Source organism: Schistocerca serialis, chromosome 1 (assembly GCF_023864345.2).
Source record: "Schistocerca serialis cubense isolate TAMUIC-IGC-003099 chromosome 1, iqSchSeri2.2, whole genome shotgun sequence".
In the NCBI taxonomy this organism is placed as follows: domain Eukaryota; kingdom Metazoa; phylum Arthropoda; class Insecta; order Orthoptera; family Acrididae; genus Schistocerca; species Schistocerca serialis.
The window spans coordinates 979,791,855-979,818,136 of record NC_064638.1 but is presented as its reverse complement, the minus strand read 5'-3'; the positions used below and the strand labels follow the sequence as shown (position 1 = coordinate 979,818,136).

At 40.2% G+C, this 26,282-nt stretch overlaps 1 protein-coding gene across 3 annotated transcripts in view; it reads left to right on the top strand.

The window, feature by feature from the left end:
• The first annotated feature begins 14,216 nt into the window (after window positions 1-14,216).
• Window positions 14,217-26,282, top strand: part of LOC126412923 (discoidin domain-containing receptor 2-like) — a 911,045-nt gene continuing 898,979 nt past the window's right edge. For all 3 annotated transcript variants that reach the window (XM_050082831.1, XM_050082824.1, XM_050082815.1), the window contains exon 1: window positions 14,217-14,364. The gene's annotated coding sequence lies outside the window, so the exon portion shown is untranslated. The remainder of the gene's footprint in view (window positions 14,365-26,282) is intronic.

Here is a 26,282-nt window from a genome sequence, read left to right as displayed (position 1 = left end):
AAACCTGTTTTTGCTGTCTTCTCCGGCGCTCTGCGGCACGTTTGATGTTGTTCAGCGCAATGTCAATTATTTCGTGGTGTCGTAGGCGACGACTTTTGGGAAATTCTATTAATTCTTTAATTTTGTTCGGTGGTTCAACGTTTTTCAGTATAACAGTCGGAGATAGCATAGTGGATTCATTTGGAATGGAATTAATTACATCTTGGAATGAGAGTATGTGTGTATCCCAATCAATATGTCTTTTGTGGCAGTATATTCTACACAGTTTACCAATTTCCTTCATTAATCTTTCACAGGGGTTCGAAGAAGCATGGTACTTGGATATATAAGTCGGAGAAATGTTTCTGGCTCGTAACATGCGTGTCCATACGCTACTACGAAATTGAGATCCATTGTCAGAAATTACTTTCATTACATGCCCTACATGAGATAGAAAATGTTTTACAAATGCATTTGAAACAGTTTTAGCAGTAGCTTTGCGTAACGGAGTGAAAGTAACAAATTTTGAAGTGAGCTCAACAGCGACAAAAATGTAGCAAAAACCTCTGTTAGTTCTGGGAATCGGACCAAAAATATCTACTGCGGCCATGTGTCTTAATTTAACAGGTATAATGGGATATAAAGGAGGAATATGTGAAGTGGTGTCTGATTTAGCTTTCTGGCAAATTTTACAAGACGCTAAAACTCGTCGTATACGTTTTTCCATGTTGGCAAAATAACAGTTCTGTCTCAGTATAAGAAAACATTTTCGTGCTCCGTAATGTGCGTAGCTTAAATGAGTGTACCAAATTAGTTTGTTAACCAGTTCGTCAGGAATGCATAATAACCAATTGTTGCTATCAGGATGAGAGCGGCGAAACAGAATGTCATTGCGTACAGTGTAGTGGTTTCTAATCGTAACATTATTCTTATCTTGCCAAAGCTGTTTAATTTCTTTCCACACATTGTCTTTATTTTGTTCTTGCGCTATGTCCTGTAATGACGATGAAATAAAGTTTTCAAATGCAACTTGCTGAATGTACATGACACTGAAATTTGTTTTGCAGAAGTTGGTTGCTACGTCTTGCTGATTGTTGCTGAGAGAACGCGATAGTGCGTCTGCTATAACATTTTGTGTGCCGGGAATGTGAACAATTGTAAAATTAAATTCCTGTAAATAAAGTTTCCATCTACTTAACCTGTCGTGAGTGAATTTAGCCGAAAGTAAAAATTGTATCGCTCTGTGGTCTGTGTAAACGGTGGTATGTCTGCCATAAAGAAAGTGCCTAAATCTCGTAAAAGCCCATACAACACATAATGTTTCAAGTTCTGTAACAGAGTAATTTCGCTCAGCAGGTGACAGAATGCGACTTGCAAATGCGATGTTTTTAATTACTGTAGAACCATCTTCTTCAATTTCCTGAAAAATATGTACACCTAAAGCGGTGTTGGAACTGTCAGTGGCAATGGAAAAATTTCTGGTGAGATCTGGGTGCGATAATAGTGGTGCATTCAACAGAGCATGTTTCAGGTTCATGAATTCAGAGTGTGCTTGCTTATCCCAAGACCAAATAGTGTTTTTACCTGTTAATTGACATAATCTAGGCGTGTCTAAAGCGGAGTGATGAATAAATTTGCGAAAAAAGTTAATTAAGCCCAAAAAACTGCGTAATTGCTTCTTCGTCGTAGGAACACTAATGTCACGTAGAGCTTGAAGTTTTTCCGGATCAGGTGCAATGCCTTCTGCTGAAATTACGTGTCCAAGAAATTTTATAGAAGTTTTGCCAAAGTGCGATTTACTAAGATTAACTGTAAGTCCTTGTGCATGGAAAGTTTGTAACAGTTGTTCAAGAATCAGATTGTGTTCAGACCAGTTAGCTTCTGCGATAAGAATATCGTCTACATACGTCGTAATTCTGTCCTTAAGTTCTGTCGGAAGTATAGTGTTCAAACCGCGAATAAAAGCTGCAGAAGAAATAGTTAAGCCGAACGGTAGTTTGCAAAATTGATAACAGTCGCCGAAACAGAGAAAAGCTGTGTATTTTCTGCAGTTCGGATGAAGTTGAATTTGCCAAAATCCCGATTTCAAATCTAATGTAGAATAAATAGCTGTACCATGAAATTTCTGTAAAAGTTCCTCTAGTGTCTGTGGTCGATCTGTTTCATTAATAATAATGTCATTAATGTGACGTGAATCAAGTACAAGGCGAAGTGAGCCATCTTTTTTCTTAACAATATGTAGCGGGTTTATGTACGGACTAACTGCTGGTTCTATAATTCCTTGATCAAGCATATCCTGCAATTCTTTTTTAACTTGTTCTCTATGAATATACGGAATAGGATAATGCTTTGCTTTAAATGTGTCGTGCGGTTTGACTTGAAATTCATACATAAACCCGGACATAGTACCAGGAATGTTGTCGAAAACTGGAGCTTGCTGTAAAAGAATTTTGTGTAATTGCGTTCGTTCGTCGTCTGTACTTGCACTGCTCTCTTTAACCTTATCAGAAATCAATTGCATTACGTCGTAGTCAGCTTCGTCTGGCGTATTATAGTTGTGTACGTACGTATCCGTGAACAATGTGGGATTACAGTCTATGTTACGTGTTGCGGAAATGACCTCTGTGCGGTTAATTGTTTGTTCTTCCGTAGATAAAGAGTGCTGAAATTCTAAAGCAAGTTGTACATTTTCATCCTTTAACATTAAATAAGAATTCTGAAAATCAATAACTGCGTCGTGTTGTACCAGAAAATTCGTACCTAAAATAACGTCTGTTGTTAATAAAGGCACAATCCAAAAATTAGAGTGAAAAGTATGACCTCCAATACAAAATGATAAATGCGTCTGTAATTTAACGTCTACTCCTTTACTCGATACTGCTCCCTTCACTTTTGTTTTGCCTAAAGGTAATGTCGGATAGGTATTCTCTTTGTTGCACTCATTAAAAGTCTCCTCATTTATTACTGATATAGGTGAGCCGGAATCAATTACTGCTGAGAATTTTGATGAACCAATTTTAATTTCGATAACAGGATGTGAAATGGTTTTCTGAATAACTGGTCTTTCCTGTAAAAGAGTGTCTCTGATGTCGTCAAAAGTAATTACATTTTCGTGAACAACATTTTGCGTGTCAAAGGTAGTGCTTGTGTTTTTGGAAGATGCGATCTGCACAGTATCTAGTCAGATTCTATCTGACGTGTTATTATTATTAGGAGGATTCTGTGGCATTTCGACTATTTGAACTGTCCTATCACTCCTTCCAGACGTGTTACGCTCTGGATGGTATCTACTGTCGGGTTCATTCATGAGAATATGTTCTTGTGAATAATTTTGCTGTTGGTGAGACCGACTGTCATTATATGTACGCTGATAATTGTGCTCATCATTTTTACGTCTGTCGTAATAGTCATTCCTATACGGTGCATTACGATAGGAATTGAAATACTGTCTTCTTTGTACGTAGTTGTTTCCTTGCTGACGTACGTTACTATTTGTTGGACCAGGGGCTATACGTCCACGCGGCGAAACATTAAAGCCTGGTTGACCTTGTGTATTCCATTGTTGGTTAGGTATGTTAACCGGCTGGTTTTGATGTTGTTGTTGTGAAACACCTCTATTGTTACTAAAGTGTTGTTCCTGTTGCTGAAAATTTTGACGGTATTGATAATTCGAATTTTGCCTGTTATTAAAGTTTTGGTAATTGTCGTTCCTAAAACGTCTGTTATCTTTCCGATTGGAATTACGTCCCTGATCATAATTGTAGTACTGTTGTTGACCTTGGTTGTTACTCAAAAAGTTTTTGTTTACAAAAGAATAATCAGATTGCTGTACCTCGAAGAGCTGTAAAAGATCTCTGAATGCTGAAATGTTTTCTTTTTGCTGGCCCGTTAGAAGTGACACTCGTAATGACCGTGGTAATTTAGAGATGCATAGTTGTATAAGTGCGGATTCACTGTACGGTTCACTTAGGTACTGGTTTTGTTGTACCATGTGCTCAAAAAATGCATCACACTGGGAAAATTTGAGTTTTCATAGTTTGGCAAACTAATTAGTTGATCTTTAATTCCGCGCTGTGTCGTCTTCGACCAGTACGCTGACAGAAAAGCATTCTGAAATTCCTCTACCGAGTAACACTGTCTCGCGATCGGTCTCATACGAGTTGCCGGTTCGCCTTCCAAAAAACTGCAAATAAATTCAAGTTTATGTGTTACAGGCCAAGTCGGTGGAAGAGCAAAACTAAACTGTTGAATCCAATCCAGTGGGTGAATCTGCGTTCTATCGTTTTTAAATATTTTGAACTTTCTTACTGACAGAAAATGTTTATAGTCGAAATTATCATCTCTGTGTAATGAAACAGGTTCAGGATCGTAAGAGAATCTATTGAACTGCGGTTGATCGGAATCTAAGTCCCGTACTCTCTGTAGATTACCCAAATTATACGCGCTGCGTGAGTCTGACACATGTTCATAAAGTGGCGTCTGTTGTGGTATGTTATTAACTGACATGTTTTTCATCTCTGTTACTTCTTGTTGTAAATTTGATAACTTCCGACGTAACGTGTTGTTAGATGAATCGATTTCATTAATTGTCTGCTGTAAATTTTGAAATTCAGGTGTTTGGATAAAAGAAACCGGTGCAGTATCGTCTGATTTATTGTCATTAGTATTTTCGATAACATCAATACGACTGGCCAATTCATCACATTTTTCAGTCAGTATCTTAACCTGATCATCGGTTTTAGAATCAGACGCATTAATCTGTTTTTGCAACTTACGCGTGGTTTCGCTCAGTTTTTTCACATCAGCTTTGATAACATCACAATCCTGTGTTAGATCTAATTGTTCGAATCTATCTGTCACTGTTTGAATATTTACTGTGTGTGTATCTGTTTTTAATTTAAGATCAGAAATTTCATCCCGTAATTCCGCGTTCAATTGTTCTATGGTATTAATTTTGTCGGACACTGTAGTAATATTATTGTCTACATACGTCTTCGCTTTCGCGAACATTTTACGTTTGTCCTCTTGTCTTTGTGCAGTGATTGTTTCCATAACCTGACGTTTGACTTTATTTTGATCTTGAATAAATTTGCGGAAACGCGTATCACTGTTCTGTATGTGCTGACTAAAGCGCTCGTTAATCTGAGTGTTCTGCTGTTCGAATTTCGCGTCTATCTTTGCGTCCATAGTGCGCGAAAGTTCTACCGTCATTGTTCTAAACTCGTCCCGTAGTTGTGCAGCTTTTTCAGAGCATTGTTTAGCGACTCTGCTAATTTCGTCTCTGAGTGTATCTGTCGCGGCTGTTTGCATTTCCCTTAATTCTTGCGCAACAGACTTTATTTCTTCGCTATTTTTTTGTGAACAAGCCTCAATTTCCACGCGCAACTGTTCCTTAGTGTCATGGCACTGCGCGGCAACGGCTCTAATTTGTTCACTAAGCTGTCTCGAATTGTCGTCTAATTTTTCATTTAAGTGTTGTTTGAGATTTTCATTATCTTGTTTGTTCTGTTCCCTAAGTTGTTTAAAATCTTCACTCTGTTGTCTGAAATTGTTGTCTGTTTTCTCACTCTGTTGTTTGACTTGTTCATTAAGTTGTTTGAGATCTTTACTACTGTTGTCTTGGTTTTCCATCATTTGGTTAATTCGTTGCAGCAATAGTGTCATAATTTGATCCGAACCAAAATTAGCATTTCTATTCTCAGTACTGTTTAATGATGTACCTGCAGTTGTCGCACTTTGTGTGACCATTTGGTCATTTTGCAACTTACAAAAAGGATTATCAGTCCGATGTACACTGTCACTCACTATTTCGGAATTAAATAAATCCGTCTTACTTTGTGTATCCTGTTCATTTTCATTAGACAAATTCGTCTGTTCGTCACTTAAATTTTCCAAATCGGGTGTGTTAAGCTCGGCAGCGCTCATTACAATAGAGCGTTCCGCGTCATCAATTGTCGTCAAATGAACAGAAGAGACAATTGAGTTCGCTTGTTCATCATTAAGATAAAAGTCATCATTAATGGTTGTATTGCACTGATTGTTAGTGAACGCAGGATTGTCATCATTACACTGCGTGTCACAAGTACTATTGGTCACGTTGTTTGAGTCGGTAATTTCATTCAAAATACCTCGCGATACACTATTCACAGTCTTTCGCGGCATTTTTACAATAGTCACAATTTTTCAGAAAATAAATAAGCACAATGCAAAAGCAACACACAAATACAACAGAGCAACGAATTGCCGTTGACCTGTAGAAAGAAAGTCACAAGTTAATAAAAGCGTTGCGCCAAATCCTAATTATATCTAAGCAAATAAGAGCAGATATGTGCCTGTTTTTCAAAAGACTCTCAACGAAATTCGATCCTGGACTGGGTGTCGCCTAGTGTAACCTCCCCACCGTAATTTTAAAAGAAATGAAATGACAATATTATATAGAAATGGGAGCCGAGTGTAACCTCCCCACAGAAATTTAAAAGAATGGCCAATATTATTTAGGGATGCTAATGGACATTGCGCTAAACGTAACCTGCGCACAATGAAATGTACTGACAATGGCAACAAAAATGTGAAATTCGCAATCTGACTCAAATATAAATTCCTGATGAAAAATTAAAGTCCATTCAGTGATAAGAAAATTTAATTAAACCGAAATATCGGTGTTTGGCCCTGTGTAAAACAATCAGAATTAAAGTCTTACCTCAGAATAAATGGATGTCACATATCTGCTCTTGTTGTTGCGCACCGCTTGGAGGAACTGCATTGCAAATAATAATATTCTCTTTTTTTTTTGTGATTCTAGTGAAATTTTTCTTCAAAAGAAGTGGAATGAAATGGGAAGTGCAACGAGATCTTTAGTTCAATAAAAAATTAAATTTGAAAAAATGCTTTTGAAATAAAAATTATTATTGGGGAACTTGTTGGAGAATAATTACAATAAATAAATTTTTTACATTATCTAATGATTATATTAATTAATGGTATACCTTATTCACCATCTTGACCAGTGTTGCCGACCGCCTACATCACACAACCGCACTGGGCTGCTACTACTGACCGACCGCTCTGCATGACGACTATTAACGTACAGCACGCGACGACTACTAACAGAGTACTGCTCTCAACTAGACAGAGCTACAGACTCGCAACGACTGCTACTAACAGACTCGCAACGACTACTACTGACTGAGAACCGCTCGCAACACTCGCGCGGTCAAGCGCATACTCTCTGGTCACAGATGCTACAATGCCTCGCCATCGCTGCTGCGTTACATACGTGTTTCAGGCTCTATTCAACAAGATCAGAAATATAAGACGAGTACCAATTTTTCCAGTTCAAAATTGTAGAATAATAGGCGCCGTTGGGGCTAGATCGGCTAATGTAAAAGTGCAGTCACTACTTAGTGTAGAAGTCGGAAATGTAGCAATATTAAGCACATTCCTTGTTGTGAAAAATTTGGTGGTAGACTGCATTATCGGAGTCGACAGCCTACGTCAATACGGATGCAGAATAGATTTTAAAACTGGAAAAATTTGGTTAAATGTAAATAAACAAGAAATTGAGTTGGACTTGTTGAAAAAGGAAAGCCTTACCAGAAAATATAATAGTGGGATCAGTGTGCAAGTAATCAGGACTGCACAAAATTCTAAACAGCACGTAAATAATGAGTTCCAAGTCAAAGGAGACTTCGGTCAATTAGTGTATGAGAAGTTAAATGAATCCCACTGCATTATTGAAGATCAGAAGAAGCAGCTCAAAGAATTATTATTAGCGTATGAAAACGTGTTTGATGAAAGGCCAGGAGTTATTAAGGGATACATATGCCATCTCTACGTTAAGCCGCACGAAACGTATTGTAGAACTTTCTATCCTGTTCCCTGGAGGTTAAAGGCGCAAGTTCAAAAAGAAATAGATCGCATGTTGAAATGGGGTTTGATCGAACCCTCTACAAGCCCATACTGCTCCCCATTGTTGGTCGTGCCAAAAGCAAATGGAACTGTGAGACTGGTACTCGACGCCAGGGAAATAAATAAAATCATAATTCCAGTGAGAACACATCCGGAAAACATAGATGAACTGATACAACGGTTCCAGGATGTCCAATATTTGACGAGCATCGATTTGCGGAGTTCGTATTGGCAGGTCAAGCTGGATGAGTTATCAAGGAAATATACAGCTTTCATTTATGCCGGAAGAAGTTACCAATTTACTGTAGTTCCTTTCGGACTCAACATTAGTGCTGGAATCTTTATAGCAGCTCTAGATTATGCTCTAGGCCCAGAACTAAGAAGCAGGATAACAGTATTTGTTGATGATATGCTTATTGCATCGAAGACCTGGGAGGAGCATATTACCTTACTGAGTCGGGTGTTGGACGTGTTCAAAACCATGGGAATAACTGCTAACCTACAGAAATCACATTTTGCACTAAACAGAATCAAGTTCCTGGGGCATATAATTGACGCAAAGGGAATTTTACCAACCAAGGAGAAGCTAATTGCGATTAGTAAGTTTCCAACACCGAGAAATAGGAGGCAATTAAAAGGGTTTATGGGTCTTGCCTCAGTTTTTAGAAGATTTATAACGAATCAGGCCATGAATGCAGCAGCTCTAAATAGTTTGTTGAAGAAGGATGTGCCCTGGCTCTGGACATTAGAGTGTCAAGAAGCATTTGAAGAGATAAAGAAGCAGTTAGTAAATGCACCGCTTTTGTACCATCCGGACATGCAAGAGGAATTCTACTTGTCAACAGATTCGTCAAATGTGGGTCTTGGAGTGTGCCTTTTCCAAGTACGCAAGATAAATGGACAGCTTACCTTTTGTCCTATTGCGTTTGCGAGTCGTGTTTTGTCCAACTGTGAACGAACGTACACGACGACAGAATTAGAGGCTCTTGCGGTCGTCTGGAGATTTAAAAAATTTCATTATTATTTATATGGGTCGAAGACTATCGTATATTGCGATCACCAATCATTAACGTTTTTACAAACGTGTAAACTGTTACACCCCAGGCTGGCTAGATGGACGCTCGCTCTGCAACAATACCAGTTTAAAATCGTACATGTCTCAGGGCAGCAAAACATTATTGCTGACGCTCTATCAAGGTCACCGTTGGGTTTAACAAAAGAGATTGAAGTAAATAATTCCTCAGAATTCCCTGTATTGCTGCTGCAGGAAAATCCATTTAAGGCGTACTACGTGAATTTGTGTGTGCATATGGCCCAGTTACAGAAAAAAGATGCTCAATGGGGAAGTGTCATTCAAAGGTTACAACAGCAACCTTCGGATCAGATGGCAAACTATTACAAGCTGGTAAATGGCGTATTATTTTTCCGCTGTGGAAGGCCAAACAAAGTCCGTTGGTGTGTTTGTATACCTGAGGCACAAATAGAGAAACTTGTATGGTTCACTCATTTAATTTGGGGACATTTCGGGGCGACAAAATGTGCAGACAAAATAAGTGGGTACTGTTATTTTCCCAACATAAAGCGCAGAGTGCATGAGGTCTTAAAGAGATGCATAATATGTCAAAAAACAAAGCCGGATTCAAAAGGGACTAAGCATCCATTATGCTCTATATTAGTACAAAAACCAAAAGAATTTCATGCGATCTGTGTGGACCGTTACCTACTTCAAGAGGTGGTGTTAAATATGTGTTGGCATTTCTCGATGTGTGTACGAAATACGTAAAGCTATACCCGATAAAGGCGGCTACAGCCAAAGTAATTGTATTAAGATTGATAAGGGATTATCTTCCACATGTTGGTACACCTAAGGCGATCATAACAGACAATGCTAAAATATTCACGGGACTCCGATGGAAGCAGACTTTGTCTCAAGTCGGTATGAAACATATACTAACATCATTTTACCACCCACAAGGCAATTTGGTTGAGAGGATTTTTAGAGAATTCAATCGATTTATGATGACGTATTGCCATAATAAGCAAACTGCGTGGGCAAATTATGTGGAAGAGTTTGAGCAGATATACAATAACATGCCCCACTCCTCAACTGGATATACACCTTGTGAATTGATGTTCGGAGCAAAAGAGGAAAACTTCTGGACTGACCATATCTCCAAAACTCAGGAAACTGAGATGCCTTGGGAAGAAAAAATAAGACAAGCTATCATAAATATGACGAAAAAGGCTGATCAAAGAAAACAACGATATGACAAATTAATCAAAAGGGTACAGACATACCATGTCGGAGAGAAGGTACTACTTAAACGACATACCAAATCATCCGTAATAAAGAAAAGTATAAAGAAATGGGAGTTACTATATACTGGACCATACATTATCCTACAAATTCCGAATCCGGGGGCTTATCTGTTAGCATACCCGGGATCGAACAAAATAAAAGGGTTATTTTCTCATAACGACTTAAAAAAGTATAATGAAGATTAGAAGATAGGGAGGAATGGTGTTCCGAGTGACAGAAATGAACGCTCGTAAAAAAACATAACAATAAACTGTGTGTGTAGTGATAGAAACCTTTAAATCGAAATAGTTAATCAGTGACATAGAGTATAGAAATAGTGACTAACTATTATTATCGAGTGTTGTAAAGAAGATAGTGGAGATAGGCTTCACCTGTGGTTTGGGTGAACATAGAACTTTAGCATTGCTAATGTCATCAAGAATGATTAAGGATCTAACTGACCTCCAAGAAGAATGAAATGTTTCCCGCAAATGACGCGGAATAATCAAAAGAGGTTCCGAGTGAATATTCATATATAATCTCATGTGAACGCTTACATGTGTAAACGTGTGAAGGGATGTGTTGTGGTAGTGAATCGTGAGTGACGGTTAACGCCGCAAGATAATTTCCCGCGCAAAACAGTTGACGTCGGCGCGAGAATTAAAATCGATATAGACGACACAGATATGCCTTGTAAGAGACTCGCACCAAACGCGAGGATAAACTGATTCATGTTGAACTCTAAGAGGAATAGGTGTTATAATTAGAAGTTAAGAGTTTTTAATTTATTAATGAATGACTAAAGAAAGTAATATTCATAGATTCAGTAGTAATTTAATGGTTCGTGTTCGTTTGGGAATTTTGTGTGAAAAATCCATTTCCATATATGAGCATGGATGAACACCGTATGAATCAGAGAGTAATTGAAAGAAGCGAATCCGCATTCCTCAATGCTAATAACTTCTAAATTTCAGCACTCAAGCAAAGAAATATATGTATTTAGAATAAAAAGTTTTGAGTATAGCTAAATTATATGACTTATCAAGGAAATATGGATGATGTCTTGGTATAAAATGAACTACACTTTCCATTATTCGATGATTTGAATCCAAAATCTATAGTAAGTTACATGAATCCTTTAAATTACGAAGAACAAATCAATGATAGAAAATGTGTTAGAACTTTTGGACTTATAAGCACAAGTGGGGAGGCAAAGTCAAAAGGAGTATTCAAAAGGGAGTAAATCGGAGGATGCTTTTGGCAACATCATTAGTTAAGGGTTGAATTCCTTGAAGTACGTCGTAACAAAAAGGATCCATGAAGCCATAAAGATTTTGCTTTCAAAAAGGAGAATCTTGGACGGTGCAACCTAATCAGTTCTCTTACAGGAAGAGTTTTCCTTTTGGTCATTGCTAATTCTTTTGGAATGAATGTTGCATGTGAATTCGAGTATCCCTGTTCCTTCTACTCTTCCCACTGTGGGCCGCGTAGAAGATCAACTACAGAGGGGGCCGCGTAGAAGACCGACTACAAATGCGGACGTCGGGGACATGCAAGACCCGGGGGAGTTTAGCACCGCAAGATATTGTACCAGGAGCAAGATTGTAAAACGAGAATTCACGTTATTTATTGTAAAACTTTTTTTTTGCTAGAGGCACAAACCACTCTTCTCCAAATCGTGATACAAATTGATCCCGGTCTTTCCTTTAGAGATCTATTTCAAAATTATATTTTTTTTTCTTCTACAGGCTTTCCTATCTTCTATGTACCGTAGGCTGGGGGTCTAGGCTTAAGAGGTTTTCCAAGGTTTCCCTGCTTAAGAAAGTTCCCGAATGGGTAGACCCTGACATCAGTTCATGAAAGATCATCTTCCTTGGTTGTGCACAGCAAATATAACACCTAGATGCACGTAAAAGCAATACAGCCGCGGTACCGGTCTCTTCATTTCTTCTGTCTTCAACATTTCTTTTCTTCGTCTGTCTCAAATATAATATTCTTTTTCAGTCGGAGGACTGACAATCATCACTTCCGGGTTATCCACGCTAATAGATAGCTCGCGAAGTGTGTTCGGTGAATCAAAATTGAGCTCACAAACTTCGCTCGCTCCGAGGGGCATTGTAATCTCCCCACGGAAAATTACCCTCTACCACGCAATAATTAATAATGGTCAACCAAATCATCCACATGTATTTACGGTTGAAAGGTATCTGATCAGATTTTCTAGTAATATATGCGCCGACAGCTCGTCGACGCCAAAGTATTTTTCTAGTACGTTTATTCTTTGGAACAACAGAGGTACAGAAATGTATGCTCCATGGTTATTATAGGGGGATAAAGGAACAGCTTCGGAAGTATCGGTTGGAAGATTATCGGATTGCTAAAAGAGATTTATTTACTCGTCTTCGCGCTAAAGCGAGCTAGGAAGTTTGTGCCGCTAGCGTGATAAGTAAAGAAGAAGAAAAAACCTGTAAAAGCAAATTGCATGAGACTTGGAACCCACACAAAACGTAACATGTACGGAAATGGATTCAATATACAATTTTCCTCAGAAATAAGGTTTGTGACCATTTTATTCTAGAGTGAATGACGAATGAGTTCTCTGTCTGAATCATTGACGATTGTCTGGGCCCTGTAATTAATTGGGAAGTTTCAGCTGTGACGAAGAGAGCCTGCAATCTCTGAGTTTTTATAAATCGTCTTAAAAGGCTTCGTCCACATCTGAAATTTTAGATCTGTCGTAAGCTGAACGAATTGTTCAAACGATCGATTTTCCCAACTGAATGCAGCGCTTAATAATAATAACAAATGTAAAGATCTTTTCTAGCAAGCCAGCCGCTGAATATTAAGACGAAGGGCTCCACCAGAGATTCTACTAGGCTGATTTCACGTAAATAATATAGTTAAACTGTACACAGATAAGGGACAGAGAGAGAGAGAGAGCGAATGAAATTCGAGAAATTACTCAGAATCCTCCATTAGCATAATTGTTTGTCTGTCTTTTCACGGATCAGCCTAATAAGAAAACAAGAAGCCCTGACTTTATTGTACCGATTTATGTGTGAGGGTGAAAGAGCGATAAAGGCGACAGATACACTTCTGTACAGACAAAACATTACACCAAGTTAGCGGCAAGCTGCATTCATATAGACTTTCATCATTTACAGAGTAGAATTCATTATAGCAGGTTCGAATCCTGCCTCGGGCATGGATGTGTGTGATGTCCTTGGGTTAGTTAGTTTTAAGTAGTTCGAAGTCTAGGGGATTGATGACTTCAGATGTTAAGTCCCATTGTGCTTAGAGCCATCTGAACCATTTACACACTATGTTGTCATTTAGTTTTCCTACAGTGCGATTTTTCTTGTTGTTTATGCCTCCTTCATTGCCACGCCCAATAAAAACAAAGACATCGCCCTTCTCGCAAATATATATAGACAAAGTAACGTATTATTAGCAGACAGACACCTGATGATAGCAGCTTGCTACCGAAACGCGTTGTGCTAAACCTGATATTAGTATTAATGATGTGGCTGACGCAAAAAAAGAGTTTTTTTTACAGAAAACAAATATATTTTTCCTATAGTTTCCCGAATCTTCCCTACACATGTAGGCGTAATGGGGAAGCCAAGTATTATTTTTTTCACGCTGGCAACTAATCAGTTTTTGCTGTCATGTACACCTTCTATTTACTCTCTTCACATTAATAAGTTCTTTATTTTTACAGGCAGTGAAGGAAGATCTATGGACTACGAAAAGCAGCTGAAGTTCTGTGTTCACACTTTAAGAAACACCTTTCTACAGAACGTAACCTTTGCTCAGCTGACAGTTTAAGTTTAGATCGACAAAATACATTAGCAAGACATCTAACAATCGAGACGACGTATGTCTTGTTTAGAGGTTGCTCGGATACTCACGGTTCCGGTGCGGATTTCGGCTAGCGGCACGAGAAAGCTTTGACCAACCGCCGCGAGATGGCAGTGCAGGAAGCGCGCTCCGCGCGAACGCCGTCCGGCTTCAGTCGGCGTTAAGCTGTGGTGCCGGGCGGAAGTGAGTAGTGTATTGTGTGTCCGCGCTCTTCAGCCCAGTCGCGTGCGTGTTGCGTGCGGAACTGTGTGACTCGTGCGTTGTGCGGTGGACTCCAGCAACGGACCGCCGAAGGTCGAGACTGCCGTTTCTTAGTGGTAAGTTTGCTTCATCAAATGTTGTCATTGTTCGAATCTGTTTTGAAATTCTCGTACATCATATTTTGAACGATGTGTAAGCTGCTCTTAAAGAGTTTTCTGCGCATTATGTGCTACCTCTATTGTAATTTTTTTGTGATTCAGCGTTGCCATAAAAGTTATTCGTAAACAATATAGTACTTCGTGAGCTGTTGAATCAGCCGGATTGACATCAGGAATAAATAGCAGACGTGAAACGCATAAGAAACACATGTCTACATGTGGATGTTGTCAAATTCTTTGCTTCTCTCCTAGTGTTACTTGGCCGTCGAATGCAATATTATTTCCTGTGACAACAGATGTCATTTGGAGAGCCTACCACGTTGCAGCGTGGAAGCTATCGCTCTGACCATAGTTCTGCTTGATGTGAGAGGAAATTAATTTTGTTAGTAATTATGTTGCATACATGATCATAGAGGCTTAGTTTAAGGCAGATGTAATTGCTATAACGTTTTATTTATTTTCCTTAATCTATGTACTTATACAACCATCTGGGATTGTAATGGATGTCACAACAATTCACATTATTAGCATTACGTAGCTTTTATTGAACACAGTAAAACATGTAAACTTTATGGATACCTTTAGCTTCCAGGCATTTTTGGAAGCTGCTGCTCTACAATGAGATTAAACGGAACTAACAAAAATGAGTGAATGAACTACAGATTACTAACCGTTGAAGGGATTCGCAAGGAGAAAAATAAATCTTTTACAGCATTACCACCATTGTTTTAGTGTGGAGGGTTTATTGAAAATAATGGATAACATTAGGGATCGGTTGTTTACGAAAAATCAGAGGATAGTCTCGTATGAACAAGGTCACAGATATTCTCTAAGTTAGAAGGCATTCAGTTGTGGCTTTATTATAGGCAGATTTGCCTAAATGTATGCTTGAATTAACCTCGCAAAGCGGAAACCAATCGATCGATATGAGACTGAAGAGGAGACGAAGGTATTATTACACATCTGGCTAACCAGTTACCAGTGGAGTGTGCATTATGCTTCACTGGAGTGTGCCGAAGTGTAGTTGTGAATGAAGCACATCCCTCAGAGGACTGTCACTGATAAGCGACCCAGATAATCAGAAAAGTGTACTAATTATTTTTGTCTGAAGTGTTGAGAATATTTCGTAAAATACACCAAATGACAAGGATAATCAACAGTCCAACAGAGACAGTCTGGTGACTCGAATACTAAACAGTTCTGGACTCATGTTGTTGAAATTATTTCTTCTTTGATCCACACGAAAAATTTGCGAGGCATTGCCGACAATTTTGGATAAACTTTGTCCACCTCGAAAACAGTTTACTTGTGTGCTCCATTATTTGTATTAGAATCTCCGACGTCCAACGATCAGAATTACTTGAGCCTGCGCTATCGGAGCGGGTTCTGTTCACAATGTTGTTGCTAGTAGTTTATTAGTGGTCAAATTCCCACTTTAAGTTGCTAACCTGAAATTTTAATAGTCTTTAATAGCATTATACACATTGAGGTTACAGGTACGTCATTACATCCTTTCCAAACGATTTCGTACCCAAAATGAAAGCTCATTTAACAACGATCTGGACACATAACGTTCTAATTTACAAATTTAATATAATAACTATTGGGAAATCACTTACACTTTCTGGTATTAACAGGTGTGAAATCACATTCTAAAGTTGCAAGTACTTACATTTAATGTGTGGAGCAAATTGAAGAACGACGTAAGTGGTCCATCAACTTACGCTTTGCGTCTAATAGAAATGTTTTGGGTGGTTCTGCTTATGCGACTAGCCAGCATTTTAAGAATCATTACAGAGGGCAGAAACAAAGCGTTAAAGGACATTCCATTTCAACGTTTACCTCTGATAGTGCTGGAAAGATGGAATTAATTTTATTCTCGGAGTTCTCTCAGCTCTCTTAGAATGTTTGTTTTCTTCTGCATGTCATTTGTGTACCATAGCAGGAGAGCATTCCGGAATCCGTAGTGAGTTTACAGAATTCCATGATTGACTATTGTTTGGGGTCCGCTCGCGTCGTACAAGCAAAGCTTCCTTGTCGACGCCCTCACTGTTAGGAATAACAAATACACAGCTCGTCACCGTGTACACTCGGTGTCACTGTCTGCCTTAGTGTCGCTCCCGTGGGCTTTACCCGTATCCACCGGTCTACTGTGTCTGTTTGCTTGCAGGATTGCTCACTTTGCGAACTTACGCGAGGGTCGGAGCGCCGCCGTGGTGTCGGTCATATTCTCTTTAAAACTGCGAAGATAGAGCGTTGACTTTCCCCTCTTAAATGGTACGTTGGTATAATTATTATTTTTGATGAACCACCTATTCTGGCGTATCTAAGGCAAATCTTTTAGTGAGAAAAATAATGTCCCTTTCTTACGTATTTATGATATGTATTAAATTCCGCAAATAACGTTGCTACCTTCTGCCTCAAAGACAAATGACATACTTCCACCAGTGCCACACACATAACGGGCAATCAAATGAGAAAGAGACAAATGGAAAAAAGTAAGTAAACTGTTTACCATTTCAATAGTAATCCCGCAACTATTAATACATTTACCCCAATGTGAGACAAGGTAGTCAATGCCTTCATGGATAAATGTTTGCCGTTGCCTGCAGAACCATTATTGTACCCAGACGTGCATCTCTTCGTGCGAAGCAAATCGGTGGCCACGAATGTGTTTCTTCAGGGCTCCAAAAATATGGAAATTGCATGGAGGGAGATCGGGACTGTGTGGAGGATGTGTAAGGGCTTCCCACAGAATCTTCTGTGGCGTAGTGGAAACAACCTTGCCAACATGTAGGCCATCCCACAGTGAGATTAAAGTATTAACAGCTATGGTGATTAATTTTGAAGTAATGAACAGTTTACTTAGCTTATTTCCAACTGCCTCATACTTATTTGACTGTCCCTTATACTTGTCTACCAACGAAATAAACCGCTATGTAATCTGCTACTGCACATTTTTGGGAGGATTTTCCTTTTACATCTTTTTCAAGTCGATACAAAACTGAGAGCATTCGATGAACGGCAAAAGAAGCACGTAAAATACACTATACACTACTGGCCATAAAAATTGCTACACCAAGAAGAAATGCAGATGATAAACGGGTATTCATTGGACAAATATATTATACTAGAACTGACATGTGATTACATTTTCACGCAATTTGGGTGCATGGATCCTGAGAAATCAGTACACAGAACAATCACCTCTGGCCGTAATAACGGCCTTGATACGCCTGGGCATTGAGTCAAACAGAGCTTGGATGCCGTGTGCAGGTAAAGCTGCCCATGCAGCTTCAACACGATACCACAGTTCATCAAGAGTAGTGACTGGCGTGTTGTGACGAGCCAGTTGCTCGGCCACCATTGACCAGACGTTTTCAGTTGGTGAGAGATATGGAGAATGCGCTGGCCAGGGCAGAAGTCGAACATTTTCTGTATCCAGAAAGGCCCGTACAGGACCTGCAACAAGCGGTCGTGCATTGTCCTGCCGAAATGTAGGGTTTCGCAGGGATTGAATGAAGGGTAGAGCCACGGCTCGTAACACATCTGAAATGTAACGTCCACTGTCCAAAGTGCTGTGAGTGCGAACAAGAGGTGACCGAGACGTGTAACCAATGGCACCCCATACCATCACGGCGCGTGATATTCCAGTATGGCGATGACGAATACGTGCTTCCAACGTGCGTTCATCGCGATGTCGCCAACACGGATGCGACCATCATGATGCTGTAAACAGAACCTGGATTCTTTCGAAAAAATGACGTTTCGCCATTCGTGCACCCAGGTTCGTCGTTGAGTACACCATCGCAGGCGCTCCTGTTTGTGATGCAGCGTCAAGGGTAACCGCAGCCATGGTCTCCGAGCTGGTAGTCCATACTTCTGCAAACGTCGTCGAACTGTTCGTGCAGATGGTTGTTATCTTGCAAACGTCCCCATCTGTCGACCCAGGGATCGAGACGTGGCAGCACGATCCGTTACAGCCATGCGGATAAGACGCCTGTCATCTCGACTGCTAGTGATACGAGGCCGTTGGGATCCAGCACGGCGTTCCGTATTACCCTCCTGAACCCACCGATTCCATATTCTGCTAACAGTCATTGGATCTCGACCACCGCGAGCAGCAATGTCGCGATACGATAAAACGCAATCGCCATAGGCTACAATCAAAGTCGGTAACGTGATGGTACGCATTTCTCCTCCTTACACGAGGCATCACAACAACGTTTCACCAGGCAACGCCGGTCAACTGCTGTTTGTGTATGAGAAATCGGTTGGAAACTTTCCTCATGTCAGCACGTTGTAGGTCTCGCCACCGGCGCCATCCTTGTGTGAATGCTGTGAAAAGCTAATAATTTGCATATCACAGAATCTTCTTCCTGTCGGTTACATTTCGCTTCTGTAGCACGTCGTGGTGTAGCCATTTTTATGGCCAGTAGTGTAACTTTTGTGTACGTATTCATCGTTCTCAGCGTACGATAATCATGATTTGAACACACAAGGGACTATAATCAGAGAGGAACATAGCGAACAGTCTGCATTTTATTGCACATCTAACTAGACTTCAGCTACGTTATAGCCATCATCAGTGCGATTAGTAGCGAGTCATATAAACCCAAAAAACATGTATATTCGCATGTCGTTAAAACGACTTAAACTTTCATTGCTCAGTTCACATGGAGTGTGAATTGAGCTATCTACAATTAAAGTCGTTTTAACAACGTGTTTATTCATGCATTCTGGGTCTATATGACTCACTACTAAACGCATTGATGATAGCTATACTGTAGCTGAATTCTACCTAGATCCGCAATGAAGTGCAGATTGACAAGCGATTGCTTGTTTTGTCCATCTCTGATTGTAATCATTTTACGGCTGAGGATAACGATTCCTAACGGACCCCAAACTGACATGTTTTTTATTTATACATACACCTGCTGGTGTAGTCTTACACGCAGCTAGCTGGCCTAAGCGACATTGTGAGCCAGATCCGGATCGAATTCGCACCCGCAGGATTAACGGCTTTTGGTCTAGTGTTCCAGCCAGCACGAGTCTGGCTTTCAAGCAGTTTCCACGATGGTGTAGGCAAGAGTAGGGTGGCCCCAGTTAGGAGAGGAAGGGGGAAGGAAAGACAGAACCTGACATCAGCACTCTCTATCGTCTCATTTTTCTTTCATAATCCATGCATCAGAATACGCAATATACAAACAGGTAAAATATGATAATATACCGAGAACCTCGCTTATAAGGTTTTTGGCTAACGGCATACACGTCTTACTTCAATTAGCAGAAATTCCGGTTCCAAATCAGGATACTGTGAATCTCACTCAGACGAATCTCTTGACATCGCGACCATCGTTAATCAGGAGAAAAAAGATTTTGTTCGCGGACCTCGGCGACGTTTGATAGTTTGCATGTCTCAACAGTACAGATAACTGTACGTTAGAAGCAATCACAACGGAGCAGTGTATGTATGGAGATGCAACGTTAACCCCAATTCCAGGTGAGGGGAAACAGCCCTTTCAGTAGTTGCACGGGCCATAGCCTGTATGACAGCGGTCTGCTGGTACTTCGAACGGCTGAAAGCAGGGGAAATTACAGCCGCCATTTTTTTCCCACATGCATCCAGCTCTGCTTAATGACTCAATGTTGATGGCATCCTCTTTGGTAAAATCCGGATCTCCAGGCGGGAACTACTCAGGAGAATTTCGTCATAAGGAAAAGCAAAACCGACACCCTACGGTTCGGTATGTGAAATTTTCGATCCCTTTGTTGGATGCATATGTTAGACAATTTAAAATCTGAAGTGGATAGTTTGAAGTTAGATATTAGTCGTGGTGGCAGGAAGAACATGATTTCTGGCCACGTAAGTACAGGGTAATGAACACCAGTTTAGGAATAGGCCTAAAAGGAATACGAAAATAGGAATGCTGTTAAGCTGCTGCGAACTACGTAGTGAACGCACTTTGGTATCCAAGACTGACAAGGAGCCGACACCCATCACACTAGCTAATATGCCAATTAGCCTTGCAGATGTTGAAGAGATTGCAAAAAAAGTATGATGGTGTAAATGAAATTATTCAGTTAGTTAAGGGACACTAAAATCTAATAATAGGCTGTATTCTTTTTACTTTCCGTAAAATTTCCCAGTTTTACCCAGGGTCATTTTAACCATTTTTTTAAGCTTTCTGCTTCATTGAACATTCTAATACATTGCTGGTACATGTGGACAGGTATAAATCGAATTTTTGTATGTGACTCAAAAATAATACAGTAGTATATTTGATTACATCCGTTAGCCGGCACCAAATTGTGATTGGTTACCGGAATTCGGTAGCAGGAAAGAGAAAGTAGTTGGAAAACGTAGACCGGGGAATGGAATGAAAGAGAAAGCCACCTGATATAATTTGGGCACACAACATAATTTAATCGTTGTCACTCGATTTGTGAATCATGAAGGAAGGTTTTACACGTGGAAGAGACCCGGAGGCACTGTAAGATGTTATGTGGATTATGTAACGAGAAGACAGATTTCCGATCCAGATTTACCGAGCGAGGTGGCGCAGTGGTTAGACACTGGACTCGTATTCGGGAGGACGACGGTTCAATCCCGCGTCTGGCCATCCTGATTTAGGTTTTCCGTGATTTCCCTAAATCGCTCCAGGCAAATGCCGGGATGGTTCCTTTGAAAGGGCACGGCCGACTTCCTTCCCCTACATTCCCTAATCCGATGAGACCGATGACCTCGCTGTCTGGTCTCCTTCCGAAAAACAACCAACCATTTCCGATCCAGATTTAAGCTGTAAGACATTTCCATGGACTGATACGGTCTCTGCTCATAATTTATTGGTTGTTAACTGTAGATTAAAACTGAAGAATTAGCAAGAAGATAGGAAATTAAGGAGATGTAACCTGGATAAATAGAAGGAATCGGAGGTTGTGGAAAGTTTCAGAGGGTGTATTAGACAACGACTGACTGAAACGGGGGAAAAGAAAACAGCAGAAGACGAATAGGTAGCTTTGATAGATGAAGTAGGGAAGGCAGCGGAAGATCATATGCATAAAATAACAAGGCCTTGTAGAATCCCTGGATAACGCAGGATATACTGATTTTAATTGGCAGTAGGAGAAAATATAACAATGTGGTAAACGAAGCAAGTGAAAGGGAATATAGAAATCTAAAAATGACATTGACAAAAAGCGCAAAATGGCTAAGCAGGAATGACTAGAAGGCAAATGCAAGACTTCGGAAGCATGGATAACTAGCGGAAAGACAGATGTCGCCCAGGGCTGCATTGGAGTAGAGAGCCTATATATACAGGCTCTCTACATTGGAGTGGGAACACGGGTGGATGCCGGCATTGGTCTCTAAATTAAATTATCGTCAGTTCTGAGTTATGTCTCACAGAGTCGGAACATCGAATGAAATGCGCGCTCAGTTTTGACGGCATTTGTCGTTTTATGCTATTATAGACGCACACACAGACACACACACACACACACACACACACACACACACACACACACAGACACACACACACGGGCACGCGGGCGCACACTGTAGCATTGCTGAGCGTCAACAAATACCTAGCCCCATTCTTGGCTGTTCTGAGCTGCTCTGCGCCGGCCTGCTACTCGCCTTTAAATGCTCACATAGCGTGACATCATAATAATGACTGAAAACACTTATTCTCTTCTTCCGCACACTGATGTATTCTTTAATCTTCGGGCGCTCGAGTGGGCGGTATTTACACCACCTATTGAACACTTAATTATTTGCGCGCTTCATTCTCAGGTATTCCCTGGTTATCTATCGGCTCACCTTATGGCACGTGACCTTCACACTGATTGATTTTACTCTCTAGCCCGATGTAATAATGTATGGGCATTCGGTCACGGAAACCAATTCGTGGCGATGTAAATGCCGGCGCGCGGGCGCCAACGTTGCTTCAAATTGCGCGAGCGTCTGATGGCTACTGATACAACAAAACCTTACTCCTATCAGAAACCTAATCTGTAAGATAAGACATAAGTAAAATAAAAACATTTCTCCCTTTCTTATGATGATATAGCAATCTTCAATGATCCATCCACAATATCGAATGTCGGCTCTTGGTCTGAATCTTTGCTATGATATTATTACAGTAGACTTACTTATTACTTGGAGTCGTCCGTTTCTGCGTTTAGAGTCAGATTATTAACAGCATTAATCGTTAGCCACTGCACGACTGGCACGGGTACTGGTCATCAGATTTCTTTTCAGTGGAGCAGGCGTTGTAGTAAACAGCCCTGTTGACTCCTTCGGATCTACTATTACTTTACCGTTGTTAAGCCTGGCGTATTACCTTTTTAGTTGAAAAGTGTATAAACTGTGCTAGTAATTGAAAGGCGTAATTTTTCAGTATGAAACGCACTATAGTAGATTATTTCAGTAAATCTAATTCCGTGGTTCAACTACAGAAGATGGCCAGTGTGGTTCGGAGAAACGAGGAGCTGATAATGGCCCATCTGCTTCATATACGAATAGTAGCACCGTAACAAGTATTGTTGAAGAGGCAGGCCAATCGTGTGAAGTATTGTAAGTAAGTTATTTGGCTTCCCAAAATATATTTAATTGTCCTGTTTGTTGGAACGACAGAAGAAGGAAAGAATTTAAGATGAAATATGAGTGGTTAGTGTAGTGTGTATGGAAGGCAAGTTGGGTTGCTCATTCTGTAAAGATGTGCAAAATATTGGAGTGAGTAAAACACAGGGAGTGTACATGTCTAAAGAATGGAGTAGTATTTCGGTGGATCCAGCTTGTGGAAGCAAACAAAAATTAATACAGATAACGAAAAGAGAGACAAAACAAAGTTCTCGAAAACCTTGCAGCTGAACAGCAGATACACATTTTTGAAAGCACAAGGAAAGTGTTTCGCACAGCATATTTTGTAGCAAAAAATAACAAACCATATTTAAATTTTCACAAGCTTGTGGATTTGGGAATTAAAAATGGTCTCCACATTGGCAAAACACTGCAGAGCAAACTCAGTTGTGCCAACATCATAGACTGCATTGCGGACGCTATGAGGAAGAAGCTCGGTTCATCCATAATATCGAAGAATTCCAAGGTCTCTGTACTGATTGATGAGTATACATCTGTTGCATCACAATCAATCGTAATAGTGTATTTAAGGTCTGAAATAAGTGATGGTTACGTAAATACCTTCTTTTTGGACATTATCGAACTTAAAAGATCAGATGCAGAAACAATAGAAGCAGAACTTCTAAAATGTCTCTCGGAGCATGGTTTTTCTTCAAGTTATTTGAATCACAATTTCATTGCAGCAACCAGTGATGATGCTAGTGTAATGCTAGGTTGGAATTCAGATGTTCTACACCAACTTAAGAACAAGTACAACAAACTATTCAAATGACATTGTGTGCCATGGAAATGAATTATGGTGGTGATGGTGATGTTTGGTTTGTGGGGCGCTCGACTCCGAAGTCATCAGCGCCCTACAAAGTCCCAATTTTTACACAGTCCAAGTTTTTTTATACAGCCCCATCTAGCCACTGTCACGAATGATGATGAAGATGATGAAATGTTGAGGACAACACAAACATCGAGTCCCCGGGTAGAGAAAGTCCCAAACACGGCCGGCAATCGAACCAGGGACTCCGTCATCCAGAGGCAGCAACGGTAGTCACTAGACCACGAGCTGCGGACTTGAATTATGTGTTGGTCACTCAATCGAAGAGATTCCTGGCATGAATCAGATTATCATTTTTTTAACAAGCTGTATGCGTTTTTAATCATCAATCTCCAAAGAATCATCATCAACTATCAGCTGTTGCACAAGAGCTAGGTACAGAACTTACGAAGATATCTGAAGTATTCTCAGTTCGTTGGGTGGCCTCAAGCTTTAGAGTAGTGCAAGCGGTATGGAAGTCCTACCAGGATCTTAATGATCATTCCAATAGATGTAGGATGATGTGGCTCGAAAATCAGTTATAATGGAAGAGCTCAAGGGATTGCAGAAAACGCTATCAAGCATGAGTATGTGAGCAACATTACACTGTTTTCTTATGTTCTTGAAAAGATTAATATCCTCTCACAGTGTCTCCAAAAGGACAGTAGTAATATTCCCTCACCATGTAGGGCAATTACGAGGTCAATAAGAGCCATTAAACAAGTGAAGGAAATGCCAGGTGCTTACATAAAGGAAACAGAGAAAGTTATTTTTGAAGAGTGCTTCAAAGACGTTTCACTGGTTCCCAGAGGAAACTCAAGCAGAGTGTTACCCAGATTAATAGGAAACAGTTCTGTCAGAACCTTAGCGACAGTCTGAGGCGAAGGCTAATTTTTAATGACTGTGAATAATTGAGATCCTTCATGAAAGAGATCGATGTTTTGGACAGTAAAAAAACAGGCCTATGACATTGTAAGCTCATGGCTAGAAGGGAAAGAGAATCCAAGAAAAATATTTGACCGTTTTCTTCTTTCTTATCCAAGTGTAAGAAAGGTTTCTGAGATTGTAGAAGCAACAGTGGAGAGAACATTCCTGAAAACCTGAAATCACGTTTTGTGTTGATACACTACCTATGAGCACATCGGCCCGTCAAAGAGGCTTCAGAACGATGAACTTAGTTAATGACAACACTGTAGAATGCACTTCCTGTTTGCCATCTCTCATCCTTAATGTTTATATAAATTGTGGGGTCTCCGCTACATCTCTGGAACACCAAGGATTACATCAAAGTATGGATCAAAACTCACAGGCATACCGAAGACAACCAAGGCAAGAAGGCTAGTCTACACGTGCCGTAGCCTGACCGGTACTCCAGCATATGGGATCTTCTTTAGGTGAGTCGACCCACTATTTTTGTTAGGAATACAGCACTGATGCTGCCTACAGGAAAATTTAGAGAGACGTTTGGGGGAAAGAAGCTGTTATACGAATATCACGAGCTTAGAGGGTACGCCACTACTAATCAAAGAAAAGAAAGATGGAGCAGTATATAGAAGGTGTATTTAACGGAGACAGGCTCGAGAAAAGTTTTATAGAAGGGAAAAGGAAGTACGTGAAGATAAGATGGGAGATATGATACTGGGAAAATAATTTAATACAACAATGAAAGACCTACGTGGCCCCTGGAGTAGACGACAATCCCTCAGAATTACTGATATTGCTGGGAGAGCCAAATGTGACAGAATTATTCCACCTGATGTGCAAGATACGAGAAACAGGCGAAACGCTCTCAGACTTCAGGAAGATTGTAGTAATTCCACTTACAAAGAAGGCAGGTGCTGACAATTATGAATATTACCGAGGTAGCAGCTTAATAAGTCTTGGTTACAATATCCTGACAAGATTCATTTACAGAAGAATGGAAAACCTTTTAGCAGCCCATCTAGGGGAATATCACTTCGGGTTCCGTGGAAATGTAGGCACACGTGAGGTAATACAAAGAAATGACTTATTCCAGAAGACAGGTAGAATAAAGGCAAATCCACGTTTATAGTATCTGTAGATTTAGAGAAAACATTTCCCAATGGTGGATGGACTTTTTGAAATCAAACTGCAATTAACATGGCCAAAGAACATGCAAAAAGGGATGCCGTAGTTCAGAAACGAGACAGACAGGGCTGTATCCCCTCTCTGATGTAGTTCAGTCTGCACATTAACCAGATGTTTATGAAACCAAGGAGGAATTTGGAAAGCGAGCATAATTCTCAGAATGAGATTTTCACTCTGCAGCGGAGTGTGCGCTGACATGAAACTTCCTGGCAGATTAAAACTGTGTGCCCGACCGAGACTCGAATTCGGGACCTGTGCCTTTCGCGGGCAAGTGCTCTACCATCTGAGCTACCGAAGCATGACTCACGCCCGGCC